Source organism: Molossus molossus, unplaced genomic scaffold (genome assembly GCF_014108415.1).
Source record: "Molossus molossus isolate mMolMol1 unplaced genomic scaffold, mMolMol1.p scaffold_m16_p_5, whole genome shotgun sequence".
Lineage (NCBI taxonomy): Eukaryota > Metazoa > Chordata > Mammalia > Chiroptera > Molossidae > Molossus > Molossus molossus.
Window position 1 is genome coordinate 85,322,997 of NW_023425388.1, and position 27,228 is coordinate 85,350,224.

The 27,228-nt window shown below is 38.5% G+C and overlaps 1 protein-coding gene and 1 pseudogene across 1 annotated transcript in view; one reads left to right on the top strand and one right to left on the bottom strand.

Moving 5' to 3' along the window:
* The window catches only part of CMSS1 (cms1 ribosomal small subunit homolog), a 401,568-nt gene that overhangs the window by 340,328 nt on the left and 34,012 nt on the right, over positions 1-27,228 (top strand). The window lies entirely within an intron of this gene.
* Positions 2,412-2,753, bottom strand: LOC118616872 (annotated as a pseudogene).

Consider the following 27,228-nt stretch of genomic DNA (forward strand, 5'->3'; position numbering starts at 1 on the left):
CTGAAGCTCTCTCAATAAAGAAAAAAAAATGTTGTTTTAATTGATTTGACTTGGCTTCCCAGTGGTGTGAGTAGGGAGGAAGACTTAGAAAGGCCGGTGGGATCCTCTTTACATCCTCTCTGGAGATTGTATGTGTCAGTGGGTTACCATGGCTCTTAAAAGAGTTAGATGCAGTTCAGGGTTGATGAAATGACTCTCTGCTAGAATAAAAGGTGCTATGTACATGCAAAAGTTTTTAAAGAGCATCTGGTTAGAGTTTAATGTGGCTGAAAAACATCCCTATTTTTTTCATGTTTCAATTACGCGAATATGGCTAAAGTGTGCTTTGGAGATTTTCCAAAATAAAAACACTTGAGGTGAGAGAAATTTCAGCCCCAACAATAACTTGAAAATTGGAAGTTGGAATAGCAACTGTTTTTTCAACTGTCTTAACTCTGTCACCAACACTATGATGACTTGATTGCATGTGACAAGTCTGGTTTCTGGCCATTAAACTGCACACTTCAGCTATAGACATCAGTCTTTCCCTTCTTTTCTTTCACCATGTGTCAATTTGGGGGCAGAAATGAGAAGGATGGGAGAAAGCAAGAGTTGGGGAGCCTTCCCATTGGCCCCCAGGTCACAGATGGTGACCCTGACCTTCTTCTCAGCAGCCTCATGTGATTTGGGGCCTGGAGCAAACCAGTCATAGGGTAGCTCTCTTCCGTTCCTCACAGTCCTCAGCATCCTCCTTGTTTTTCATGTGGTGTTAGCTTGTGTGAACAGCAGGGACATCCCAGAGGGGAAATGCATCCCCAAATGACAGTGCCACCTGGGAGCTGTGTGGGAGGGGAGGAGATGGCCCTCGGTGAGATCAGGGACATGAAGCCCTTGTGCAGTGCCTGGCACAGAGCAGTCACTCAGTGTATGGTGACAGCAGCCACTGCTGCTATTATTTTATTATTGAGGAGTGATGTATAAATTGATTAGGTGTACATGAGTCTCACGTCAGATACCAGCTTTCAGATCTACTGTTTCTTTCCACTGTTTCTCATGCCCACCAACCCCTCAAGCACTTCTTAATGCCCTCTTTAAGAAAGGGGCTTTTGTCCTCATTTATTCCTTGTATTTTATAGTCATTCTTGTTCATGGTACTCTCATTATTCCAACATCTCCATGTGGAAATTGGCGTTTCTTCTTCTTGCCACTCTGAATGAATGTCTTTAATGGAGGGAAAGAAGTCTTCCAAAGTTCAAAGATACATACCTATACCTTTCTAGCCACACCATTCATGCCCTGGTTTCTTCTTCTTTCCCATACAAAGGGTTGTTTTGTTACCATCTCAGCTCAGGGCTTCTTGTGACAGACCATAACTCAACCATTTTCTTCAGTCATCTTTTGCACTTTGCTAAAGAGCTCTGAGATCTCATTTTGCTGGAAAAGGAAGAGCATGATACATCTGATCCTTCCCTTCAGGAGGCAGGAAATCGTTTCAGTTAGAGACCTGGGAGACAGGTCTATTTATAAAAGAAAGGGCTTGCTATTTCTTTGACTGTTGGCTTCCTTCTCTCTACCCCCAAGCCCACCCTTGGAAGTCATGGCTAGGCATCTCTCTCAATGAAATAAATATTGTAATGAGTCAAGTAATTAGCAGGCAGAATTATGTTTAGGCTGTAACCTGACTCTAATTGCTGACCTCAGAGAATTAATTTCATATGACATAGCACCTTAGCTGTGTGCTGGCTTAGAAGTTTCCATTCCTCTCTCCCTTTCAGCTTGATTGCTTTTTCTATTTCTGGGCTTGTCGACTCGATGAGTCAGATGGCCCCAGACTCTTCCTGTGGATGAAAGGGGCATTCCTGACTTGGATGTATTTTCTGCATATATAAATTATGAAAAGGAAAAACTCTGTGTCCGTTCCTTGGCGTAAAAGTAAGGGAAACTGGAGGGTTGAGTGAGGAAAGTATAAGATATCCAATGTAAATAAAGCCTGGCCCTGGGGCCTGAATGCAGCAGGATGCGCTACATGGAAAATGGCATTCAGGAGTAATGCTTTCCTGTGTTAAAAAGTCATAAGGATGTAACATGTATAAGGTCCTGTTAATTTTTGCCACCATATCCTAATCGTGAAGTTAAAAGAAATTCCAAAATGAGGTGAAACATCTCTATGAAGAACTATTTCTTTCTGCACCACAGTGGGTGTTTTTGGTCTTCTCTTCAGCAAGTGTGGAAAGCACTGATCCCATCTCCCTGGGTCCTGAAATATTTCAGCAACTAATGAGTTAACTGGGTCTTTGATTTCCATTAAGTGGAATTTGCTACAGGAGTTCGGATACTGTTGTATAATATCAAAACAGTGTCAAAATTAGTATCAGATTTTCTTTTTTTTCTTCCAGAGTTCAGCTTTTTACTGAACATGTTACAAATGAGGGTTAGTCAAAAAGACCAAAGCTCATGTAATCGTCAGACTCCTCAGGTTCTTCTTTCTTTGCCTCTAGTTTCCTCTCCTCAGCCAGGGAAGCAGTGGTGGAGGGGCAGGACCTCCTGCTAGGGCAGCACTAGCTGCTGGGGCAGATCCACCCACCCCTACATTGCAGATGAGGCTCCCAATGTTGACACTGGCTAGAGCCTTTGCAAACAAGCCTGGCCAGAAAGGTTCAGCATTTACACCAGCTGCTTTCATTACAGCATTGGTCTTATCCCTGTCACCATCATCCCACATCTTGCAGGATAAGGGCCCAGTAGTTGGAGGCGAACTTGGAGATGGAGGCCATGGTGTAGGTGAGTACTAGTCCCCGGTTGAAGAGAGGGACTCACCCCAACTCAGCATTAGCTTCCTTGGAAAGACTGGAGCACCTTTCTGGAAGAATCATCTTTTTTTTTTCTTTTTGGAGAGAGAAGGAGAACCATCGATTGGCTGCCTCTTGCATGCACCCAACTGGTAATCAAATCCACAACCTGCTGGTGCACAGGATGATGCTCCAGCCAACTGAGCCACCTGGCCAGGATCAGAATCACCTTTTAAGGCCTAGTTCAAAGCTGTTAAATTGTCAAAGGGAGTTGCTGTGCCTCATGACTTGTGTTGTCTTTATGAAGAACCTAAAAGCATTGTAATTCTGCTGAGAAACTGATTGTTTTATTGTTGTTTTAGCCAATTGCTACTATGAATAGTGGGAAGATTTTCTTTTTTACGTTGGCTTCTAGAAACTCAGAATCAAATTTGTGCCCTGTCAATTGAAAATATATAGGGCATTATAACATCTTTATTGGGACGCTTGGATTGATTTTAGGTCAGATTCTTAATTTCTTAAGTATTTGCTCCCACTTTTAATTTATATTATCTTTTATTTATTTTTTTGTGACCTTGTAAGCTGCCTTAAATCCTTCCTAGAATAAGATGACTCATAGTTAACTAGTAGCTAAATATTTTTTTTAAACGTAAAGAATAAAGTTGGGCAGAGAGGGAGAGAAGGAAGTAAGGGGGAAAGTAGGCAGGTGGGCAAACTGTGAGAGTGTCAGCAACTTAACCTCCCTCAGCCTCGGTTTTCTCATCTGTTAAATGCTGACCTCCAGCAATTTTGGGGGGCTCAAAAGTATTTTAAATCGTGAACATGAATACATTTTATAAATTACAAGCTCTGTTTAGCTTTGTGTGATTGTTTTATTTATTTATTTGTTTGTTTGTTTATTTATTTGTTGTTAATCCTCATCTGAGCATATTTCTTCCATTGATTTTTAGAGAGAGTGAAAGAGAGGGCAGGGAAGAGAAAGAGAGAGAAACATAGATGTGAGAGAGACACATCGGTTGCCTCCCGTACGTGCCCTGACTGGGGATTGAACCTGCAACCCAGGTATGTCCTCGACTGGGAATCGAACCCGCAACCCTTTGGTGCATGGGTAAATGCTCAAACCACTGAGCCACACCGACCAAAGCTGTTGTGATTATTTTAAAGTTGTTATTAATTAAGGCAATTCTTTAACACTAATGCTAAGCCTTTGACCTGGGCTGCCCTAGAAGTGTCTGTTTTGAGAGAAGCGCCTGGGCTGTCTGAGAGCTTTCCTGGGGGTTCCCTCCAGCAGAGAACCATAATTCTTAGAGCACCACAGAAGCAGTGCCCTCTCTCCAAGATGGCTCTGAAATCTGTAAGCCTGATGGATTCTATACCTGAGCCAGTCCAGGGGCCAGAAAATCCACATTGTCACCAAGGCCTGGGAAATAGTTGGTCAGCAAATCCTGTTTACCTCAGTGTCTCTGCATCCTCTGGGATGGTTGGTGAGGACATATGCGTAAAATTCCCCCAAATCAGCCCCTCCACTCCATACATGTTCTCATTTAGATTTGAGAATCTCAAGAGTACCCCATCTCCCACTTAGAAACTTACAGAATTGTCATCTCATTGCTGACCCAATTTTAAAATTAGAACCTACTGGAGGAAGGAGATAGCATTTTGAGGAATGGGAGGCATGAAATAGCCTTTGGTGGTCACTGCTTGGCCACTGTTACTAATGATCTTGTTTAAAATAGTTCTTTTGTCAAAAAAATAAAAATAAATAAAATAGTTAATTTGTCAAGTGAATTGAGGCAGAAAAAAAAAGACTGAGAACCACACCCCAGTGATCCATTCTTGTCAGAGGCCCATCATCTTCTTAAAGCAGATTCTGGTCAGGCAAAAGCTTCCCTGAGCACCATGGACAAGGCCAGACTCCTCGCATAGCAGGTAGAAGGCAGCACATCATTGAGGACGAGAGTGAGAGCCCAGCTTTCTGTATGGGAATGCTTGCCTGCTGTGTAATGGGCCAAGGGACCTGGGAAAGGCCCTGTACTCCCAAACCCTGGTTCTGAAAAATGGAGATGACTGTGAGGGTTAGATTAAACTGTACACATTAAGTGCTTAGCACTGGGTGGTGGGGAAGGGAAGCAGGCGATCTTTACAACTGGACCCAGCCCTCTTCTAGAACTTCATCTCCCACAGCACCCTATGCGCATTTCACCCAGAAGAATACCCTCCCCCAACCGCCTTCTCACATGTGTGGCTCGGCCCCTTGTTCTGGAATGCTCTTTCTTTCCCTGGTCTGTGCATCGAACTCCTTCCTGCTCTTTCTTCAACATCCAGATGGGCATCACTTGATGTGCACCCACAGAATGCAGAGTTCTGTCCTCCTCACCCCTCTGCTGGTGCATACTCGGCACACTGCATTTCACTCGTTTGTCACAAGATCTGTTATTTGATGTTATGTTGATTTCATTAAGAAACCAAAAGAGAGAAGATTCCAAAATGGTGGAGTGAATGCAAGCTACACAGACCATCTCCCAGGACCAAACTGGAATTACAACTAAAATAAAGACAAATCGTTGTGAAAAAGCAACAAAAAAGCAGCTTGTGAGGATCATATAACCAGGGACACTGAATTGATCCTGGTAGTTCTGCAAAGGTGTGAGAAAGAGGCTGGGAGCCCACAGACAGCAGCAGTCTTAGCTGTGAGCTGCAAGCAGCACCTCAAGGTTAAAATCCCAAGCCAGCTCCACAGCCCAGAGGATTGAGACAGAGCACTAAATTAGCCACAGCCACTCACCTTGGGCTCTGGCAGAGCGGAGGGTGGACTGGACTGGAACTGTGTGGGGACACTCGGGGTTTGGAGGACACTCAGAGATTTTGCTGGGTTGCGGCCATGCGGTACAGTGGCCATCTTACTCTTTCGCAAGGCTCTGGGGAGAGATGGCAGCCCCTCCCTCGGAGATTCAACCCCACCCAGGTGGGCCAAAGAAATGCAAATTGAGGCTCATTAACAACCAGTATCTGCCCCACCCTCAGGAAATTCTCTTACGCTGAACACCTGAGGGAGTTTTTCACTCAACTGAGAACCCAAGGCTCTTCAAGTAACCAAGACTAATAGCCTTCAGGCAAAAAGCTAGAGGATAACTGAACCATTCCTGGGCTTGCAAATCTACCCAGGAAAGTAAGACTAGACAAGGGTGTTTAGCATGAGTCCTCCCATGCTCATCTAAACCCAAGAGAGGGTGCCACAAACAGCAGAACACCAACACTCACAGGGGAAATTTGGCAGGCTCCAAAACCCAAGACAAAATGGTCAAAATGGTGAAATAAATAAATCCCAAATGAAAGAACAAGAGCCCCCTACCAAAGATGAGATAAATGAAATGCAGTTAAGCAACCTATCAGAGGTACAGTTTAGAGCCATGATCTCAAAAAGCTCAACAGCATGAATAAGGATTTCCACAGCATAAGTAAAGATATATAAGCATTGAAAACCAACCAAGTGAAAATGAAAAATGACATAGGAGAAATAAAGAACATGTTGGAAGGAGTAAAGAGCAGAGTAAAGGAAGCTGAGGACTGGATCAGTGAATTAGAAGACAGGGTAGAAAAAAATCAACCAATCAGATAACCAAAGGGAAAAAAACAATTAAAAAACAGGAAGACAGCTTAAGAGAACTGTGGGACAACTGGAAACGTAATAATATTCAGAAGAGTCCCTGAAGAAGAAAAAAATGAGCAAGGGTTAGAAGGTATATTTGAAGAAGTAGTGACAGAAAACTTTCCTAATTTGGTGAAGGAAGAAGGCATTCAAGTTCAAGAAGCACAGAGAGCCCCAAGTAAAAAGAACCCAAACAGGCCCACACCAAGACACTTGGTAATTAAAATTCCAAAAATTAAAGACAGAGAGAATTTTAAAAGCAGCAAGAGATAAGCAACAGGTTACCTACCCAGTAAGGCTCTCAGCTGACTTCTCAACAGAAACACTACAGGCCAGAAAGGAATGGCATGAAGTAATCAAGGTCATGAAAAACAAGGATCTGAATCCAAGACTACTCTATCATTCAAAATAGAAGGTCAGCCCTGGCCAGTTTGGCTCAGCGGTTAGAACGTCAGACTGCAGTCCAGAGAGACCTGGGTTTGGTTCCCATTAAGAGCACGGACCTTGGTTGCAGTTTGTCCCCAGTTCTGGTTGGGTCGTGCGAGTGGCAACCACTCGATGTGTCCCTTACACGTCGATGTTTCTCTCTCTTTCTTTCTCCCTCCCCTTCCCACTCTATCTGAACAAAAAATGGAAAAATGTCCTCAGGTGAGGATAAAATAAAATAAAAAAATAGAAGATCAAATAAAGAGCTTCCCAGACAAAAAAGGCTAAGGGAATACAAAGAAGCACTGCAAGATATGCTAAGAGGACTGCTGTAATTTGTAGAAGAAATAGGAAGAAAAATATAACCACACTAAACAAAAATGGCAATAAATAAGTAAATATCAATAATCACCTTAAATGTAAATGGATTGAACACTCCAATAAAAAGACACAGAGTAACTGGATAAGAAAGCATGACTCATATATATGTTGTTCACAAGAGACCCACTTCACAACAAAAGATTCATATAGGTTGAAAGTGAAGGGATGGAAAAAATCTTCCAAGCAAACAGAAAGGGAAAAAAAGCTGGGGTAGCCATACTTATATCTGATAAAGTAGATTTCAAAATGAAGGCCATAACTAGAGACAAAGAAGGTCACTACATAATATTGAAAGGATCTATACAACAGGAAGATATAACCTTGGTAAACATATATGCATCCAATATGGGAGCACCAAAATATATAAAAAATCTTCTCGAGGACTTCAAAGGAGAAATCGAGAGCAATACAATCATAGCAGGAGACTTCAAGACTCCACTGACATCACTGGATACATCATCTAGACAAAAAAATTAACAAGGAAACAGAGACTCTAAATGAAGCACTAGACCGAATGGATTTAATAGATATCTACAGAGAATTATACTCCAAAACTACAGAGTTCGCATTCTTCTCAAGTGCACATGGGACATTCTCAAAGATAGACCACATGTTAGGACACAAACGAAGTCTCTACAAGTTCAAGAAAACCAAAATCATATAAGGCATCTTCTCAGATCACAATGGCATGAAACTAGAAATCAATTGCAAGAACATGCAAAGACATTTGAACACATGGAGGCTGAATAGCATATTATTAAACAATGAATGAGTAACCAAGGAGATAAAGGAAGAAATTAAAAACTTCTGGAAACCAATGAAAATGAACACACAGCAACACAAAATCTATGGGATGCAGCAAAAGGAGTTCTGAGAGGGAATTTCATAGCACTACATGCCTACCTCAAGAAACAAGAAAAATTTCTAATAGACTATCAAACCTCACAACTTAAAGAACAAGAAAGTAAACAAAAAGAAAACCCCAGAACAAGTAGAAGGAATAGTAAAGATCAGAGCAGAAATAAATGATATAGAGACCAAAAAAAAAAAAAATTCAAAGGATCAATGAAACAAAGAGCTGGTTTTTCAAAAAGATAAACAAGATTGATGGACCCTTAGCTTAGCTAGACTCACCAAAAAACAAAGAGAGAGAACCCAAATACACAAAATCAGAAATGAAAGCAGAGAAGTAACAACTGACACCACAGAAATAACAAAGGATCGTTAACAAAAGCTATGAACAATTATATGGCAACAAATTGGACAATCTAAGCAAAATGGACAAATTTCTAGAAACACAGTCTCCCAAAACTGGACCAGGAAGAGATATAAAACTGAAACAGACCAATAACAACTAAGGAAATTGAAGATGTAATCAAGACTCTCCCAGCAAACAAAAGGCCAGGTCCCGAGAGCTTCATGGGGGAGTTTTACTGAGTATTCAAAGAAGAACTAACACCCATTCTCCTCAAACTATTCCTAAAAATTCAAGAAGAAGAAAGACTTCCAAACTTGTTTTATGAGGCCAGCATAATTCTAATTCCAAAAACAGAAAAATACACTACAAAGAAAGAAAACTACAGGCCAATATCACTGATGACCATAGATGCCAAAATCCTTAACAAAATACTAGCAAATCGAATCCAGCAATACATCAAAAAAAATTGTTCACCATGACCAAGTGGTATTCATCCCAGGGATGCAGGGCTGGTACAATATTCACAAATCAATTAATGTGATACATCACATAAACAAAATGAAAGATAAAAATCACATGTTCATATCAATAGATGTTGAAAAAGCATTCGACAAAATCCAGCACCTGTTTCTGATAAAAACACTCAGCAGTTTGGGAATAGAGGGATCATATCTCAACATAATAAAGGCCATATATGAAAAACCTACAGCCAGGATCATACTCAATGGGCAAAAACTAAAAGCATTTCCCTTAAGAACAGGAACAAGCCCTGGCCAGTTTGGCTCAGCGGTTAGAGCATCAGCCTGCGGTCCGGAGAGACCCGGGTTCGGTTCCCGCTAAGGGCACGTACTTCGGTTGCAGTTTGTCCCGGGCCCTGGTTGGTCGTGCGGGTAGCAGCCACTGGATGTGTCCCTTCACATCAATGTTTCTTGCTCTCTCTCCCTTCCTCTCTCTCCCTCCCACTCTATCTGTACAAAAAATGGAAAAATGTCCTCGGTTGAGGATAAAAAAATAAATAAATAAATAAATAAATAAATAAGAACAGGAACAAGACAGGGATGCCCACTTTTGCCACTCTTAATTAACATAGTACTGGAAGTCTTAGCCACAGCAATCAGACATGAAGAAAAATAAAAGGAATCCAAATTGTAAAGGAGGAAATGAAACTGTCATTATTTGCAGATGACATGATATTGTACATAGAAAATTCTAAAGACTCCATCAGAAATCTACTAGACTTAATAAATTAATTTGACAAAGTAGCAGGATACAAAATTAATGTCAAGAAATCGACAGCATTATTATACACCAATGATGAAATCACAGAAAGAAAAACTAAAAAGAAAATACCATTTACCATTGCAGCCAAAAAATTCACATACCTAGAAATAAAATTAACCAAAGAAGTAAAGGACCTCGTCACAGAAAACTACAGGACATTGAAAAAAGAAATAGAAGAAGATGTTAAAAAGTGGAAGCATATAGCTTATTCATGGATTGGAAGAATTAACATCATTAAAATGTCCATACTACCCAAAGCAATCTATAGATTCGATGCAATCCCCATCAAAATACCAACGACACACTTCACAGAACTAGAACAAACACTCCAAAAGTTTATATGGAACCAAAAAAGACCCCGAATAGCCACAGCAATCTTTAAAAAGAAGAACAAAGTAGGAAGGATCGCATTACCAGATTTCAGGTTATACTGCAAAGCCACTGTAATCAAAACAGCCTGGTACTGGCACAAGAACAGGCAGATAGATCAATGGAACAGAATAGAGAACCCAGAATTTGACCCAAGACAATATGCTCAATTAATATTTGACAAAGGTGACAAGAGCATACAGTGGAGTCAAGACAGTCTCTTCAATAAATGGTGTTGGGCCCTGGCCGATTTGGCTCAGCAGTTAGAGCATCGGCCTGCGGTCTGGAGAGACCCGGGTTCGGTTCCCGTTAAGGGCATGTACCTCGGTTGCAGTTTGTCCCCGGCCCTGGTTGGTCGTGTGGGTGGCAGCCACTCGATGTGTCCCTTTCACATCGATGTTTCTCTCTCTCTCTCTCTGTTCCTCTCTCTCCCTCCCACTCTATCTGTGCAAAAAATGGAAAAATGTCCTCGGGTGAGGATAAATAATAATAATAATAATAATAAATGGTGTTGGGAAAATTGGACAGCTACCTACAAAAAAAATGAAGCTAGAACACCAAATTACACCACACATGAGAATAAACTCAAAATGGATAAAAGACTTAAATGTAACTCATGAATCCATAAAAATTCTAGAAGAAAATGCAGGCAACCAAATCTCAGACATCATACGCAGCAGAATTTTCAGTGATACAACACGTAAGGCAACAGAAACAAAGGAAAAAATGAACACACGGGACTACATCAAACTAAAAAGCTTCTGCACTGCAAAAGAAATAACCATCAAAACGGAAAGGGATACCACTATATAGGAGACCATAATTGCCAATGATGCATCAGATAAGGGGTTAATTTCCAAAAATATAGAGTGCATATACAACTCAACAAAAGGAACAAAGAACGCAATTAAAAAAACAAAATTGGGATCATGTAAACTGAGGAGTCCAGCTGGCTAATTTTAAATAGAAAAATTTTATTTTGGAAAAAAAAAATGGGCAGAGGATCTAAAAATACACCTCTCCAAAAGGGACATACAAATGGCCAACGGACATATGAAGAAATGCTCAACATCACTAATCATCAGAGAGATGCAAATTGAAACAATTATGAGGTATCACCTCACACCTGTCAGAATGGCCGAAATCAACGAATCATCACACAACAAGGGTTGGCGAGGGTGTGGAGAAAAGGGGACTCTGGTACACTGCTGGTGGGAATGCAGACTGGTGCAGCCACTGTGGAAAAGATGATGGTGTTACCTCAAAAAATTAAAAATTGAACTGCCATTTGACCCAGTGATCCCACTTCTAGGAATATACCCTAAGAAACATGAATCACCAATCAGAAAGAATATATGTACCTTTATATTCATAGCAGCACTATTTACAATAGCTAAGAGCTGGAAACAGCCCAAGTGTCCATCAGTAGACGAATGGATAAAAAAGCAGTGGTACATATACACAATGGAGTACTATGCAGCTATAAGAAAGAAAGATCTCTTATCCTTTGAGATGACATGGAGGGACCTGTAGAGTATTATCCTAAGCAATACAAGCAAAGCAGAGACAGGCAAATATCACATGATCTCACTTATTTGTGGAATATAATGAACCTAACACACTGAGGAACAGGGTACACCCAGAGAGGTGGATGGTAGGGTACAGACTGACAACCCTCACAATAGGGGGTGGGTAGTGAGATAAACCACAGAACTTATATGTATGTACGCATAACTGATAGATATGGACAACAAAGCTGGGAACGGGGTGGGGGCAATGGGGAGTAGGGTATCAATGGGGGAAAAAAGAGAAACATCTGTAACAAAAATAAGTTAATGAATAAAAAACAAAACCAAAAGAAATTCTAATTTCTCTTTAAAAGAAAATGATAACGTGGTACAGAGGTTGTTACTATTGTTGTTGTTTTATTTTTACAAGTATAAACACCATAAGAAATTCTGTGCTGTAATAGATAAGCCGAGACTACTGAATATATATATTTTTGTTGAGATATAATTTTCATTTATTGAGGTACTCAATAAATCTTAAGTGTACTTTCAGTCAGTTTTGACCAACACCTAGAACGTTTCAGTCACACCTGAAAGTCCCCTGAGGTCCCTTCCCAGTCAATCCCTACCCCACTTCATCCCCAACACAAAAACAACCATTGCACTGTCATTCTATGCTAATGTCGCCTACTCTAGAAATTCATATAAATGGAATCATGTAGGATGGGCTTCATTTATTCTGCTTTTGTTCAGTAACACTTTTGAGACTCATCCATGTTTTTGCATTTACTGGTAGTCTATTTTTTTTTTTTATTATTATTACTGAGTAGTATTCCATTGTACGAATATACCATAGTTTATTTATTTGTATTCGTGTTGATAAGCATTTATCACATTGCACTTTTTATTTTAAGTTATCACATGGTAAAATTAGCCTTTTTTTCTTTTGGCATACAGGTCTATGAATTTTACCACCCAATCAGATTTCTGTGATCACCACCACAATTAGTACTATGCACACAGTTCCATCACCTTAGAAAACTTTCTCACCCTCCCCACCAAAAGTCTGTGGCCACTTCATATTCATTCTCCTTTTCTATAGCATCACATTGCATTTTAATTGCTTATGCACCTCTGCGTTCTTACTTGTCAGCTTCTCAGAGTAAGGACCATATCTTATTTATCTTGCTTCCTCCTGGGCTTAACACAGTACCAAGTACATAGCAGATATTCATTAACTGAAGAATGAATGAATTAATGTCCATGTGTCCACATAATAAATCCTTTCATAATTCTTAGGAGAGAAGGGGAAGTAGAAAACTAAAGGAAACCAACAATAACTTGTTCTTTTTAAGAAAAGCTTGGGTCCTTTTTTTTTTTTTTTTACAGCAATAATGATTTTATGATTTGAAGAAATTCTGAAGAGTGCTGTCTGGTAATTGCCACTTGAGAGAATATGTTGAGTCACACAAAATGCATAATTTCCCATAAAAGGAGTTCAGCAAATGTATAACTATACTAAAAATATTACTGCTGGTTAAGTTTGAACATGGAAATTAAAAGTTAGAAGTTTAACATGTTTCTTTGTCTACTACCTATTTTTAACTGTATTCCAGAATTCTAAAGTTCTCCCCTGGAGTCTTTAATACATTTCCCAGGCATTCTTAGCTCTATAAGGACTCACTACACTATATTTAGAGAAACTCAATATTCACACTGTTACTTTTGAACAAGATTTTGGTTTCCATATGTTCTCCTAAACCAGTGTCATCGTTATCTAAAATTTATTTTAATAAATCCATTATTATTGCAAGTGATACTTGGTTCTTGTAGTTAGTGCCTTCCCTAGAGCATATTCAGTTCTTTTAAGCTTCAACTTTACTTTTCCTTTTCTCCCTTCAGTGTTTATTGGTGTTTCATTTTTCATTAATCACAATACTGAAATGACTCATATATATCCTTTTTATCCTCTTAGCTTCACCCACCAGGACATTATCTTCTACAAACTGAGCCCTTTGTCAACTCTGTGTCACATTTCTTTAAGCAAATAAATTTTCTCCATATGTTTAGCATATACCCCTGAGCCCTGTAGCCCATTTCCTCTTTTAAAACAGAAATGGGGAAACAGCTGTTTCTAAATTCCTATAAAGTGTGTCCTGTTTTATAGATCATGCTGGACAGCTCTGTTTTGATGTCTGCAATATTACTTGGTCCTTGAAATTGTGAATTTCCTGGACCTGAATTTCCCTCTCACATTAGGGAAAGGAAGATTAATTCTGCTAGATGTTTCAGTGTGTTACACAGGCCATGAGGTCTTCTCTAGTTTGTTTTGGTAGCTACTGAAAGACTCACACAGGAAATACCTTCTTCCTTGTAACACAACAGAGTTTTTAACTAAGATTGAAATGATGTGGAAATCTCATTCTGTGTTTCAGATGTTGATTGACTACGTCTTCTAGATTCTCTGCTACATGCAGGAGCACACAGGGCTGACAGGCACCTGCTCTCAGGCAGCCCACTGTCCAGTAGGGAGGGCAGATGCAATAGGATGAGTGGTCTAGTTACGTGATACCTGAACTGTAACAACTGCCTAGAGGAGAAGTTGACAAACTATAGCCCATGGTTGGCTGCCTATTTTGTATATAAAGTTTTGTTTTAATATAACCATGCCCACTCATGTACATATTTTTACTGAATGATCTTATGATTCAATGTGTAGAGATCATGCAGCCCACAATCATAGTATTAACTTTTTGGTCCTCTAATAAAAAAGTTTCCAACCTCTGGCTTAGAAGAAGGAACATCAAGAAAGTATATGGTCACCAGAGAATAGGGTAGTGGAGGACCCCTTGGAGAATGCCAGCATTTTAAGGGATAGGTCAAAGAAGAGAGTGTGTGAAGTGATGGTTTGAGAACCAAACCATAATGTGCCAGAAAACAAAAGAGCAGTGTCAAAACCTTGAAGGTCAAATGTCCTAGAGCAATCAAGAAAGATGATTATTATGACAACTGTTTCCTGAGAATTGTGTGCCCGGCTGTGTGCTGAGAAATTTATATCCATCGTGTCAGGACACCCTGGGCACAGAATGAGCAAGTAACTTTTCCAAAGTCACTCTGCTTGTGAATGCAGAGAAAGCATTTTAATCCAGGCAGCTTTTTAATCATTTTAATTCCTGCACCATATTGACTTGACATTTAGGTCATTATTGATGTTCTTTGCGAGAGTAATTTCAGTAGCATGATGAAGGTGGAAGATAGCTTCAAATAAGTGATAATGATGTTTACTATGAGCTATGCATTGTTCTAAGTGTTTTACACTAACTCATTTTATCCTCTGAGCAACCTCATTATATATATAAGGAAATCATGGCACAGAAAGGTGAATTTACTTGTCCAAAGCCAAAGGGCTATTGAGTGACAGAGGTGTAATGTGAAATTCTGGAGCAAAACAGCTTAACCTCCACACCTACATCCGTACTGACCTTCATCTATTCCTGGCCTTTTCCCAACTCTTTCAGAGATTTTGACCTGAATCTTGCTACTCCACGCACCCTAATGTGATAGCCACTTAGGAACATAAAAAATAGAAAGCTCAATATATTTTTAAAATAACATTTTGGTATGGTACCCATGGAGACTCAGAGGCAAGTCAGTGGAACAGACCCTAGCATACATATACTTTATGTTTTGATTAAATGAAAGTGTAATAACAAGACAGTGAGGGTAGGAAGCATCATTCGGGAAGATGTTAGGACAATTGATTAAATATTTGGAAAAATAATAAAATTAGAGCTTCACTTTACAACATACAACAAAGTCTACTCCACAGGATTTAAGTTAAATGTGTGTGGTTTTTTTGTTTGTTTGTTTGTTTTTAAGATTAACCCAGTAAAAAAACACCAAAATGTAACCATACTTGAGAATTGAATCATTAATGTGGACATGGATTGCTGTACTATAATGTCATTGTCCAAACTGCTTTGCTCACTTAAGCCCTTGTATTTATTTTTTTTATATATGTTGTTTTCTCTTCCTGTGTGTTAGACAGTGGTTCCCAACCTTTCTAATGCCGCGACACTTTAATACAGTTCCTCATGTTGTGGTGTCCCCTAACCATAAAATTATTTTTGTTGCTACTTCATAACTGTAATTTTGTTACTGTTATGTCTTAGGTGACCCTTTGAAAGGGTCGTTTGACCCCCAAAGGGGTCGTGACCCACATGTTGAGAACTGCTGTTTAGGATATATGCTATCACTTTTTGCTTCCCTCAAATTCTGTCTTTCAAAACCCGTTCCCCCTCTGGTAATTTACTGCCCTTAATATCAAGAGTTTCTGATACTAAAACAATAAAGTCAGTTGTAATAACTGGAAAAAATAGATAAAAGTATCTATTTTGGAATGGGGAGAACTTTTCTAAGCATGAATGCAATGAAAAAATGTGATATATTTGACAATTTAAAACATCTGTGATCAAAAATAATTTTAAAAATTTAAAGATAAAACAACTTTAAAAATTAATCATACAAACTGATAAGGAAAACATTAACACTCTCCTTGATAAATAAACAAAAGTTAAGAACATTCTATTCATGTAAGTAATACACATGGATAATAAATACAGTAAAAATGTTTATCCTTCGTCATAATAAAATGAATACAAATTAAAATGCAGTATCATTTTTACCTCTTAGCAATGTTTAAAAATTCAGTGTTTGCTGGAATGGGAAGCAACAGGTATTTTAACACATGTTGCTGACTTAAAAATTGATCCAAAACCTTCTGGAAAACAGTTTAGAAGTTGTTAAGACCCTTAAAAAACATGCTTACCTTTTAACAATGTAATTTTTCTTCTAGAAATCTATTCTTACCAGAAATACATAAAATATTACAAAGGTATTTATTACAACATATTTGCAAAGGCAAAATTGTGTCTAAGTAATGATTAAAGAACAAATAAATGTAGTGTAGGCAAACAACATTTTGATAGGGTATTAAATGTTTGTGTATGGTATGTAATTACAGATATATAAAGTTATGTGCATATGTGTATATATATGTTCATATACTCATATAGACACAGAAGCAAAAAAGGTAGAAGTAAACGTGTCAAAATTATAATAGATCTCTTGTTATAGTAGTACCAAATGTTTGTTTGTTTGTTTTACTTTTCTATATTTTCTGCTATCTCTACAATTTAGTATGCATTACTTTCATATCAGAGAGAAGGGTAAAAAATTTGTAATGATGACCTCATCAAATTGGTAGTATAGTATTGACAATGCACATCTTATTTCAAATTCTTATTTATTTACCTCATTGGACTGTTACACCTCAGCTTTATCCCACATGATTGTGTAAGACATCATTCCAAACACAAGTCCCTCTCTGTGTAGTTCCCATGTGGTGGGTAATTACTTGATGGGTTAATAATATCTCTAAGCCTAGTTTACTAGTAGGAAACTTTAAGGATGGAGTAATAAAGTACCTTGTCCCAAGCAACACAAAAAAAGGCAGTTAAGATTTGGCATTTTCCATTAAGAAGCTGGGTAAGAAAGTTAAGCATTCTGAAGCTGGGCATGTGAACATTACACCCACTTTTAACGAGTCACAAAATGTACATTAAGGGCATATATTAAGTAATCTAATAGGTAGTTGAAGTCTCTGTGAAGGCTATAGGGGCAGTCTTAATAGAAGCTGTGCTTTTTCATTGTAACATTTCTCTTCCTTGGGATCACACTTTACAGAAGGGTTAATGTATAGCAGGTCTCAGTACAGCCTCAGAGGCTTTTTCCTTATGAAATTTCTATTCAGAGGACATGATGTAACTCACCCATATAATGGGCCATGCTCACCTATTTTTTATTTTATTTTACCCTATGCCTCTGTACTTCAGCATTCCACCTCACTCTGGAAATTTTGACTTGTCCAAGGATACACATTTTTAATAGTAATTGGCCTGAACCAGAAGAGAATCATAAATCACAGATGTATGACTTCAGTTCACAAATGGGAAAACTGGCATACAGTAAGTGATTTGCCTAAGATCACAAAAGTTGGAACTAGAATCTAAGCCTTCTTGGACCTCCTTCATCACTCCTCTTCACCAGCATTTCCCAAAATGTGTACATAGAGTACTATTCTGGGAGTGCTAACAGTTGTGCTGCACAGAGCAGAGGTCAGGTGTCAAATAAGTCTGAGGATGACCTCATTTCCATTCCTACACTTGGATAGTAACGCGTATTAATATATTAAAGAATCCCTGCAATAAGACAGATACTAAACCAGATGGGATATGGGAAGGACACCATAAACCAGGACTAGCCTACGTAAATCGGAATATATTTTCTCCCCAGCTAAAATATAGGATGGAAGTGGGTCATGCGGGAAAGTTACTAACACATATCTAGACAAATTACGTAGGTTGGTTGATTTGTTTTAGAAGGGGGATGCTAGCACATGCAGGAGCTTCTGACCCAGTAGATGAATGTTACTCAAACATAAAAGCATACATTATTATGTTAAACTGGGCTCTACCCACAAAGCCTTGTGGATTCCAATACTCTGCTTAGAGACCAGAACCATGCGAGAGCTACTTAATTTGCTTTTTTTTTTAATCCTCACTGGACATTTTTCCATTTTTTGTTCAGATAGAGTGGGAGGGAGAGAGAGGAAGAGAGAGAAACAGAAACATCAGTGTGAAAGGGACACATCGACTGGTTGCCACCCATACGACCAACCAGGGCTTAATTTGCTTTTTTTAAGTTAAAGAGAAATCATTTCATAGTGATTAAGATTAGTGTCTGAACCAAGACTGTCTAGCTCCAAATCCTGGCATTCACATTAACCTTGGGCAAGTGCCTCATAAGACTGACATGAGAATTAAATAAGTCAGTGTATTTGGAACAATGTCTTGCACAAAATAAAGACTATGTAAGAGTTATCATTATTATTAGTTTCTATTCCTGGAACAGAGAATTTATATAGCACTGCTTCCAAATGTATCAAGTGTACTCATCCAGTAAACACAGCAATTCTATTAAGACCCAGAATGCCACTGCCAGTATTCATGGCTCTCTTCACCTAACTCCAACTGCAAATGTTGACCAGAAAAGGTTAAATTGAAATTACTCATAGTTTGAAGACTGCCCTCAAATGCAATAGCCCCCCAACCTTATCTGACAGGGGTAGGTTCTAAGACTCCCAATGGATGCCTGAAACCTCAGATAATACTGAACCCTATATATAGTATGTTTTCCTATACATGCCTTTTCACTTAAAGGAAGCACTTACTTTATGGCTTCTCCTTGGCATATTCAATAAGGAGGGACTGTCATGTTTAAATGTTCCAGCATTTAAAACAAATTAGAAAGAAGAGTGGAGCTTTAACACTCAAGACTAAAGTTGAGATCCTGTTGCTCAACTGACTTATCTCACTTTTTTCTCTTAAGCTAAAATTAAATAGGATAAAAGAAAAAAATGCGTTATTGCAGGACAGACGGCATGCAGGTAGCTGTTCTCCCTGCAAAGTTGTCCTCTGGTAGCTGCATGATCTCTACTTTATGTCTGTAACTTAAAGATAAGACAGGTCCTATAGCACCCTGCTACTTGGCATTAAAGGCCCCTCCACATCCACTGCAGCTAGGCATAAGTGTGAGCCTTGACACAAGAGGTCAGTCTCCTGTGGCTCTGGGTGCTTCGTCCTGAAGCGGACTGGTGGTTCCTAAGAGTACTGCCTATGTGCATGTTTAGATATTAGTAAATGAAGTATTACTAACCCAGAGCAGTCAAAATTTTGAAAAGCAACCCTCTAGATTTAATTCTGCTGACATATGACAGGTGACACAGATCTTGTAGTACTTAGGCTCCCCACAGAAAGGAGGGGAGAGGTTTTCCATCAGTCATGCATTTTTTAGATGATCTTATTGGTCTTAGAGTTTTACCTTCTTCAGAGTTTCAGGAACCATAAAGCAACTCCAGTTCAGATTACAGATTTTCTAAATTGAAAGTTTTCTGTGGGAACTGGCAACATGTATTGTAAGCCAAGTCTGGATTCATTGCTGGGCCATCTTCATCTATGAAAATAGCATTATTGGAAGATAGACCAAGCTGTAGCAGTTGCCACTAGAAATGGCAAAATCAAAGGTGAAAAAGGATTCCCTTATTCCAGTTCAGAATGATGACAAAACTGCTGGAGAGAACCAACTCACCAGAACTTACATTCAGGAGCATTTGTTTTGTCAAATCTTTTAGAGAGAGAGAGAAGACATCTTAAGAAGCCTGAGAGATGAAAGAGGTAGATTATGCCCAGTTTCTTGGAGCTAGGAAAAACAAAGCAAAACCTGCCAAGCTAATGTAAAGCCTGATAAAACCACCACAAGTCTGTGAAGACTGAGTGGTCCAGCATCCCCATACCTGGACCTGGCACTACATGGCCAGAAAAGGCTGTGAGACTGACCATTGGATCTTCCCAAACTTCTCTGAGCAGCCCCCTCAAAGCAACCAGATGCCCTGCAATAGGCACCAGACTTAACCTTGTGTTTTCTGCTCCTGCTACCACCTATCACTGAATTCTTCATTTGCACACTAGGGCCTAGTCTTTTCTCCACATTTTCCTTTCTCAGTGAAAATTGTAACTACTTGCTGGATTATATCCTAAAGATAGCCTTTTATCTACTGTCAGAAGGTCTGTACAGAGGAGGTGAAACTTGAGCTGCATTTTGGAGGAAAGGGTAAGAAATGACAAGAGTAAAGGGAGAGCTGGCATTCTGAACACAGTAAGTGAGATACAATTATAGACAGTGTGATTTTTTTCTGGTGTGGACTAATTGATTATAAACCCTTATTCTTTGGTCATGGCATAGCTATAGTAATTATTTTGAAATGTGTGCAGAAGCAATAAAGAATGAAACATGACCACAATTAGTATAAGTGGAGTCAGAACAGAGAGCCCCCTTCTCATTGGCTGTGCTTCTCGTTGCTTGTTCATTCTCTCCACTCCTCTCCCCTCCACTGCCCTGTGCTCAGTATTTCTGGCTTGGCCTTAGGACCTTCACTAAGTTCACTCTTCACAGGGTCCTGTTCTTCAGATGTGGGAATTGGGTTCTTAGTGATGCTGGTGGGAGTCCCTTAATGAGCTGGGAACGTGTTTCTTAACAAGTAGTTCGCAGCCCTGCCTCTCCTGGCCAAATAAAACATTCTGACTCCTAGGGATGAGTAATTTTAGCAAAACACTTTATACAGCTGTGTCTCCAGCATTAGTTTTCAGTGTGTATAGTTAGATTTCTCAGAGGATAACTGACCACCTCTAGAAATGTAAAACACCTCCACCACCACTACCCGCAATAAGTGAAATTGAACTAAATTAAACATGAAGGATTTTTTTTAAAAGTGGGTCATGACATAATGATAACAGGAACAGTTCCACCAACAGAAGGTTGTAACAATTCTCAATTTGAATGCATCTAATATACCTATGAGATGTGTAATTAAAACAGGTAGAATTAAAACATGGGCAGATTCGCCTGACCAGTTGGCTCAATGGTTGAACATCAACCCATGCGCCAAGAGGTCGCCAGTTCGATTCCTGGTCAGGGTACATGCCCAAGTTGTGGGCCAAATCCCCAGTGAGGGAGGGGTGTGCAGGAGGCGGCCAATCGATGTTCTCTCTCATCTGTGTTTCTTTTTCTCCCTCTCCCTTCCTCTCTCTCTAAAATCAATAAAGAAATAAAAGTATGCAATCTTCAGCTAGATTGCTTAAATACAGACTATGTATGCTTCCGTTTTCAGACTCAGGGCAATGGAGGAATACAGAATTTAGAAAATTTTTAAAAGAGCATAGCTTAATATTTAAATATTTATGGTTTTGATCCTGACAGTTATTTGTATTTTTATTTTATCCTTTTTATCGCAAAGTGAATTTAAAAGGTAATGAAAGACTAGAAGACTTAAGTAAGGGGGTTAATATTTTACACAAGGAATGCATATTACTTTTATAATAGAAGTGTAAATAAAGCAATAGAAGGAAATGCTTTTTACTTGTAATTAACACTGGGTCAAGTACTTGAGGTACTCATGGGTACCCTCAAACTGTTTTCAGTTGAGATGGAGAGAAAGCTTATCATTTATGCAATACCAGCACACACTGTGAGGAGGGATAAAATTATCTGCTGATTTATAAGGTACAGTAAGCGTATAAGCGCGGAGGCCAGAGGAAGGAGGGCTGTATAATAATAGCAAAGGCTTACCTGAAGGACTCCAGATGCAGATGGGTTGAAGGATGTTAAGAGAAAGGGGACACGGTGAATAGAAGCCAGTATAAGAAACTGCACAGGACAAAAGATGGTCTTTTATGGGGAAGGATATTTCCCAGGTAGAGTTGCCAGATTTAGCAAGTAAAAATACACATCAACCCATTAAACTTGAATTTCTGATAAAGTTAGTAATTTAGATATTCCTCATGCAATATTTGGGATTTATCTATAATAAAATATTATTTAGAGTTTTTATGAAATTCAAATTTATTGAGTCATTCTGTGTTTTATCTCACTGTAGCCCTGTGGCCTCCCTGGGTCGACTGTGCTTCCGAACCCACCTCCCCTCCTGGCTCTGAGTCAGGACTGCAGTGACAGGGTCGCCCAAGCTGCAGGATGGTGCTCTAGTCAGGTCCACAGCCAACCACACACCTCTTAACTTTTCCCACACAATAATTTTGGGCTTCCTGAAGAAGAGAATGAATTTCCGTTAAAGATTTGTTTTTCATTAAACTTTTTATTTCGAATCAGTGTAGATTCACACGCAGTTGTTAAAAATAATACGGAGAGATCACATGTCCGCTTTCCTGGATCCCCTCAGTGATAACAACTTGCAAAACTATAGGACAAAATCAAGGATAGTCAAAATAAGGACATTGACATTGATTCAGTTAGGATATAGAACATTTCTATCCCAACAAGAATCCTTCTTGTTGCTCTTTTTTAGTAACACCCACTTCCCTCCCAACCCAACCCCCTCAACTCTTTGTAACCTCTATTTTTTTCTCCATTTCTATAATTTTGTCATTTCAGTAATGTTATTTCAATGAAATCTCACACTGTGTAACCTTTTGGGACAGGTTTTTTTCACTCGGCATAATTCTCTAGAGATTAATTTCTGAGTGTATCAGTAGTTCGTTTCTTGTTATTGCTGATTAGTATTCCATGATATGGATGCACCACAGTTTGCTTAACCATTCACCCATTGAAGGACATCTGTGTTGTTTCCAGCTTTTTGGCTATTATAAATAATAAATAAAGCTGCTGTAAACATTTATATACATGTTGTTATAAACACATTTTCATTTCTCTGGGATAAATGCCCAGGAGTGCAATTGCTGTGTTACCTAGTAGCTGCAGGTTTAGTTTTTTTAAGAAACTGCTAAACTAGTTTCCATTTGTGGAATGGAAGTGGCTCTACTGTTTTCCATTCCCACTGTAGTGCATGAGTAATCCAGTCTCTCTGCACCCTCACTCACCAGCATTTGGTGTTGGTGTTATTTTTTAAATGTTAGCTATTGATAGGTTTATAGTAATATTTCATAGTTTTAATTTGCATTTTGCTAGTGCTTAATGATCTGTAACATATTTTAATGTACTTATTTGCCATAGTATATCCTCTTCAGTGAAATATCTGTTCACGTCTTTTACCATTTCCTAATTTGATTGTCTGGTTTTTTAGTGTTGAATTTTAAGGATTTTTCTATGCTGTCTAGATATTAGCCTGTCCTCTGTTAGACATGTGGTTTGTAACTGTTTTCCCGCTCTGTATCTTGTTTTTTCATCCTCTTAACAGGGTCCTTACAAAGCAAAAGTTTTCCATTTGGATAAAGTCTAACATTAATTATTTCTTTTATTGATTGTACTTCTGGTGTCAAAATTAAGAACTCTGCCTAACTCTAGATCCTAAAGATTTTTTTCCTAAGGGTTTTATAGTTTTACATTTTACATTTAGGTCTGTGATCCATTTCAAGTTAATTTTTGTATAAGGTATGAACTTAGGTAAGACTTAATATTTTTGCCTATGGATTTTTCTCCCCATTTGTTGAAAGGACCTTTCCTTCATTGAATTGCATTTGTACATTTGTCAAAAATTAGTTGGACATATTTTTGTGGGTCTCTTTCTGGGTTTGTATTCTATTTCTGTAGCTATTTAAGTCTTAAAATTGCATAAACTAGTTTCTCCCACTTGATTATTCATTTTCAAAATTGTTTCCACTATTCTAGTTCCTTTGCCATTATACATAAATTTTAGAATTGTACATATATAGAGAAAATCTTGCAGGGAATTTGTTAGAAATTGTGGTAAACCTGTGTATCATTTTGAGAAGAACTGGTATCTTTACTATGATTCATCTTCCAACTTATGAACACAATATATCTCTCCATTTATTTAGGTCTTCCTTGATTTATTTCATCTGTGTTTGTAGTCTTTAGCATGCAAATCCTATACATGTTTTGTTAAATTTATACATAAGTATTTCAGGTATTTTTTCACAATTGTAAATAGCGCTGTATTTTTAATTTTTGTGTTCACATGTTATTGTTAGTATATAGAAATAAAATTGATTTTTGCATGTTTACCTTTTTTTCTATCACTTTGCTAATAACTCTCTTATTAGTTCTAGCAGCGAATTTTTTTTTAAAGTTTCCTTGAGATTTTCTACGTAAACAATCATGTCATCAGCAAATGGGAGTAACTTATTTCTTCCTTTCTGATGCATATACCTTTTTTTTTTTTTCACTTTCTTTTTTTATTGCACTGGTTTAAATTTCTAGTAGTATGTTGACTAATATTGGTCAGAGCAGACAGACATCCTTATCTTGTTCCCATACAGGGGAAGGCATTCAGTCTTCCATTATAAAGTATAATGTTTGCTGTAGGTATTTTTATACATGCTGTTTATCAATTTCAATTATTTTAAATTTGTTGTTTTATGTCCTACAATATGATGTATATTGGTAACACTTGAAAATAATGTGTATTCTGCTGTTTTTTAGTGGAGTGTTCTACAAATGTTGACCATATTCTGTCGGTTAATGGTGTCACTTCTTCTATGTTCTTGCTGATTTTCTGTCTAGTTATTCTCTCAGTTTTTGAAAAAAACTGTTGAAGTTTGCAACTTAATTGTAGGTTTGTCAGTTCCTTCTTTCATTTCTATCAGTTTTTGCTTTCCATATTTTGTAGCTCTGTTATTTGGTGCATACACATTTAAGATTGCTATATCTTCTTGGCAGAGTCATTCTTTTGTCATTATATAATGTCCTTCTCTTTCTCTGGTAATTTTATTTACTGTGAAGTCTACTTTTTTGTTGTTGTTGAAGTCTACTTTATCTGATATTAATATAGCCATTCCTACTTTCTTTCAATCAATATTTGCATGTTATAGTTTTTCCTATCATTTTGCTTTCAATTTGCCTATATTGTTATATTTGAGGTAAGTTTCTTGTAACCAGCATATTTTTAGGTCATCTCTTTTAATCTATTCTGTCAATCTCTGCCTTTAAATTGGTGTGTTTAGACCATTTACATTATTATAATCACAGATATATTGGGGTTTAAGTCTGCCATATTATTTTGTGTTTTTTTCTATTTGTTTGCTGTGTTATGTTTCTCTCTTTTCTCTTTCCTAATTTCTTATGGGTTACTTGAACATAGTTAGAATTCTGTTGTTTTATCTTTGTGTTTTTAGTGTACCTCTTTGTGTAGTCTTTTTAGTGGTTGCTAAAACTAATGTGGATGTGATCTTGTTACCATTAGACGGTATGAGAAGTCCTGACTCTCTATTAGGGCTCCTCTGATACTATCCTAGTGGGGAGGGAGAGGCGCACTTCATTACTACCAGGAAGAGAAGTCCAGGCTCACTATGTGGTCTCCATTAATACTACAGTGGTGGTGGTGATGAGAGGAGGGAATACAGGTTTGTTACCACTCTTCAGGATTGCACATCCCCTCAGGGTTTTATTCCCACTTGGTGGGAGGTGGAGGAAAAGATAGGAAGCCTCATTACAGCCTTGAAAGTGTGATCATCTAAGCTGCCCACTCAGCCTTTGCTGGTGGAGACTAGGCCACAGTTTTCTGTGATGTTGGCTAGAGTCAAGTGGTTACTGTCTAAAGGTTTTCAGTCCTGCTAGGCCGCTCCTTTCCTGGTCATTTTGTTGAATAGAGCAGGTATTGGTTGGGCCTTTTTTTTGTCTGGTCCCAAACTGGCATTTTCAAGTTGCTGCTTCTTAAACCCCAAGTCTGAGATAATGAGGCAAAAAGAAAACCCAAGGCGTTCACCCCTATTTTATTCATTGTGCCCCAGAGTCCCTACTAGGTCTCTCTTCTCTCCACCTTTCAGAGACTTTGCTTTATATATAACGTCCAGGATTTTTAGCTGTACTTACTTAGCAGGAGGAATAGGGAAAAATGATTACTAATACTATCTCCCCAAAGGGAGAAGTTCTACAAATACATTCAGTCCCAACTTATTCACTCATTGAAAATTCCCTGTTAATTCTCTGTGCTACTACTACATTGGGTAGAGTCAGTTTTTTTCATGCTACATAGTTGAAATTATGGGTATTAGGGTTCTCCAGAAAAACAGAACCTATAGAAGATAGATACCTATATGTCTATCTATACATAGATATAGATAGATGATATAGATATAGATACAGATACAGATATAGATATAAATATAGATATAAAATAAGGAATTGGCTCATGCAGTTATGGAGGCTAACAAGTCCCAAGATCTGCAGGGTGAACTGGCAAGCTGGAGACCCAGAAGAGCTGATGGTTTTATTCCAGTCTGAGGTCTACATACTCCAGATCCAGGAGCAGCCCACGTTTCATTTCAAGTCCAAAGTCAGGAAATAGTCTCTTGCTCAGAGGAGGGGGTCAGCCTATTCAGGCCTTCATCTGGTTAGATGAGATCCACCCACATTAGAGAGAACAGTCTTTATTCGGTATACCTATTCACCTGTTAATCTCACTGAGAAACAACCTCACTGAAATACCCAGAATAATTTGACCAAATATCTAGGCACCTTGTGGCTCAATCAAGTTGACACAAAATTAATCATCATGGTATGCAAAACATTTAAAAGCTCAAGACTGCCCTGGGCAGTTTTGCTCAGCGGTTAGAGCATTGGCCTGCAGCCCAGAGGGACCCAGGTTCGGTTCCCGCTAAGGGCATGTACCTCGGTTGCAGTTTGGCCCTGGCCCTGGTTGGGTCATGTGGGTGGCAGTCACTTGATGTGTTCCTTTCATGTTGATGTTTCTCTCTTTCTCTCTCTTCCTCTCTCCCTCTCCTGCTCTATCTGAACAAAAAATGGAAGAATGTGCTTGGGTGAGGATAATAAAAAATAAATAAAAGCTCAAGACTACCAAATGGGTTCATGTGGACCTATATCTGAATTCTAACCAAGGGTTGCTCACCAATTCATGTTTTGGGCTGACTTTTATTTATATATATATGTAGAAACTCAAAGGGAATGAGTAAAGCCTTTCAAAGATTCAAAAATGTGTTTAGAGAGCAGCCGCAATAATCTGGAACTCTGTATGGCATTATGGAGAGTAAGAAACTTATGGTTGCCATGTTTCTTCGAGAGAATTTTGCGAACAGGAAA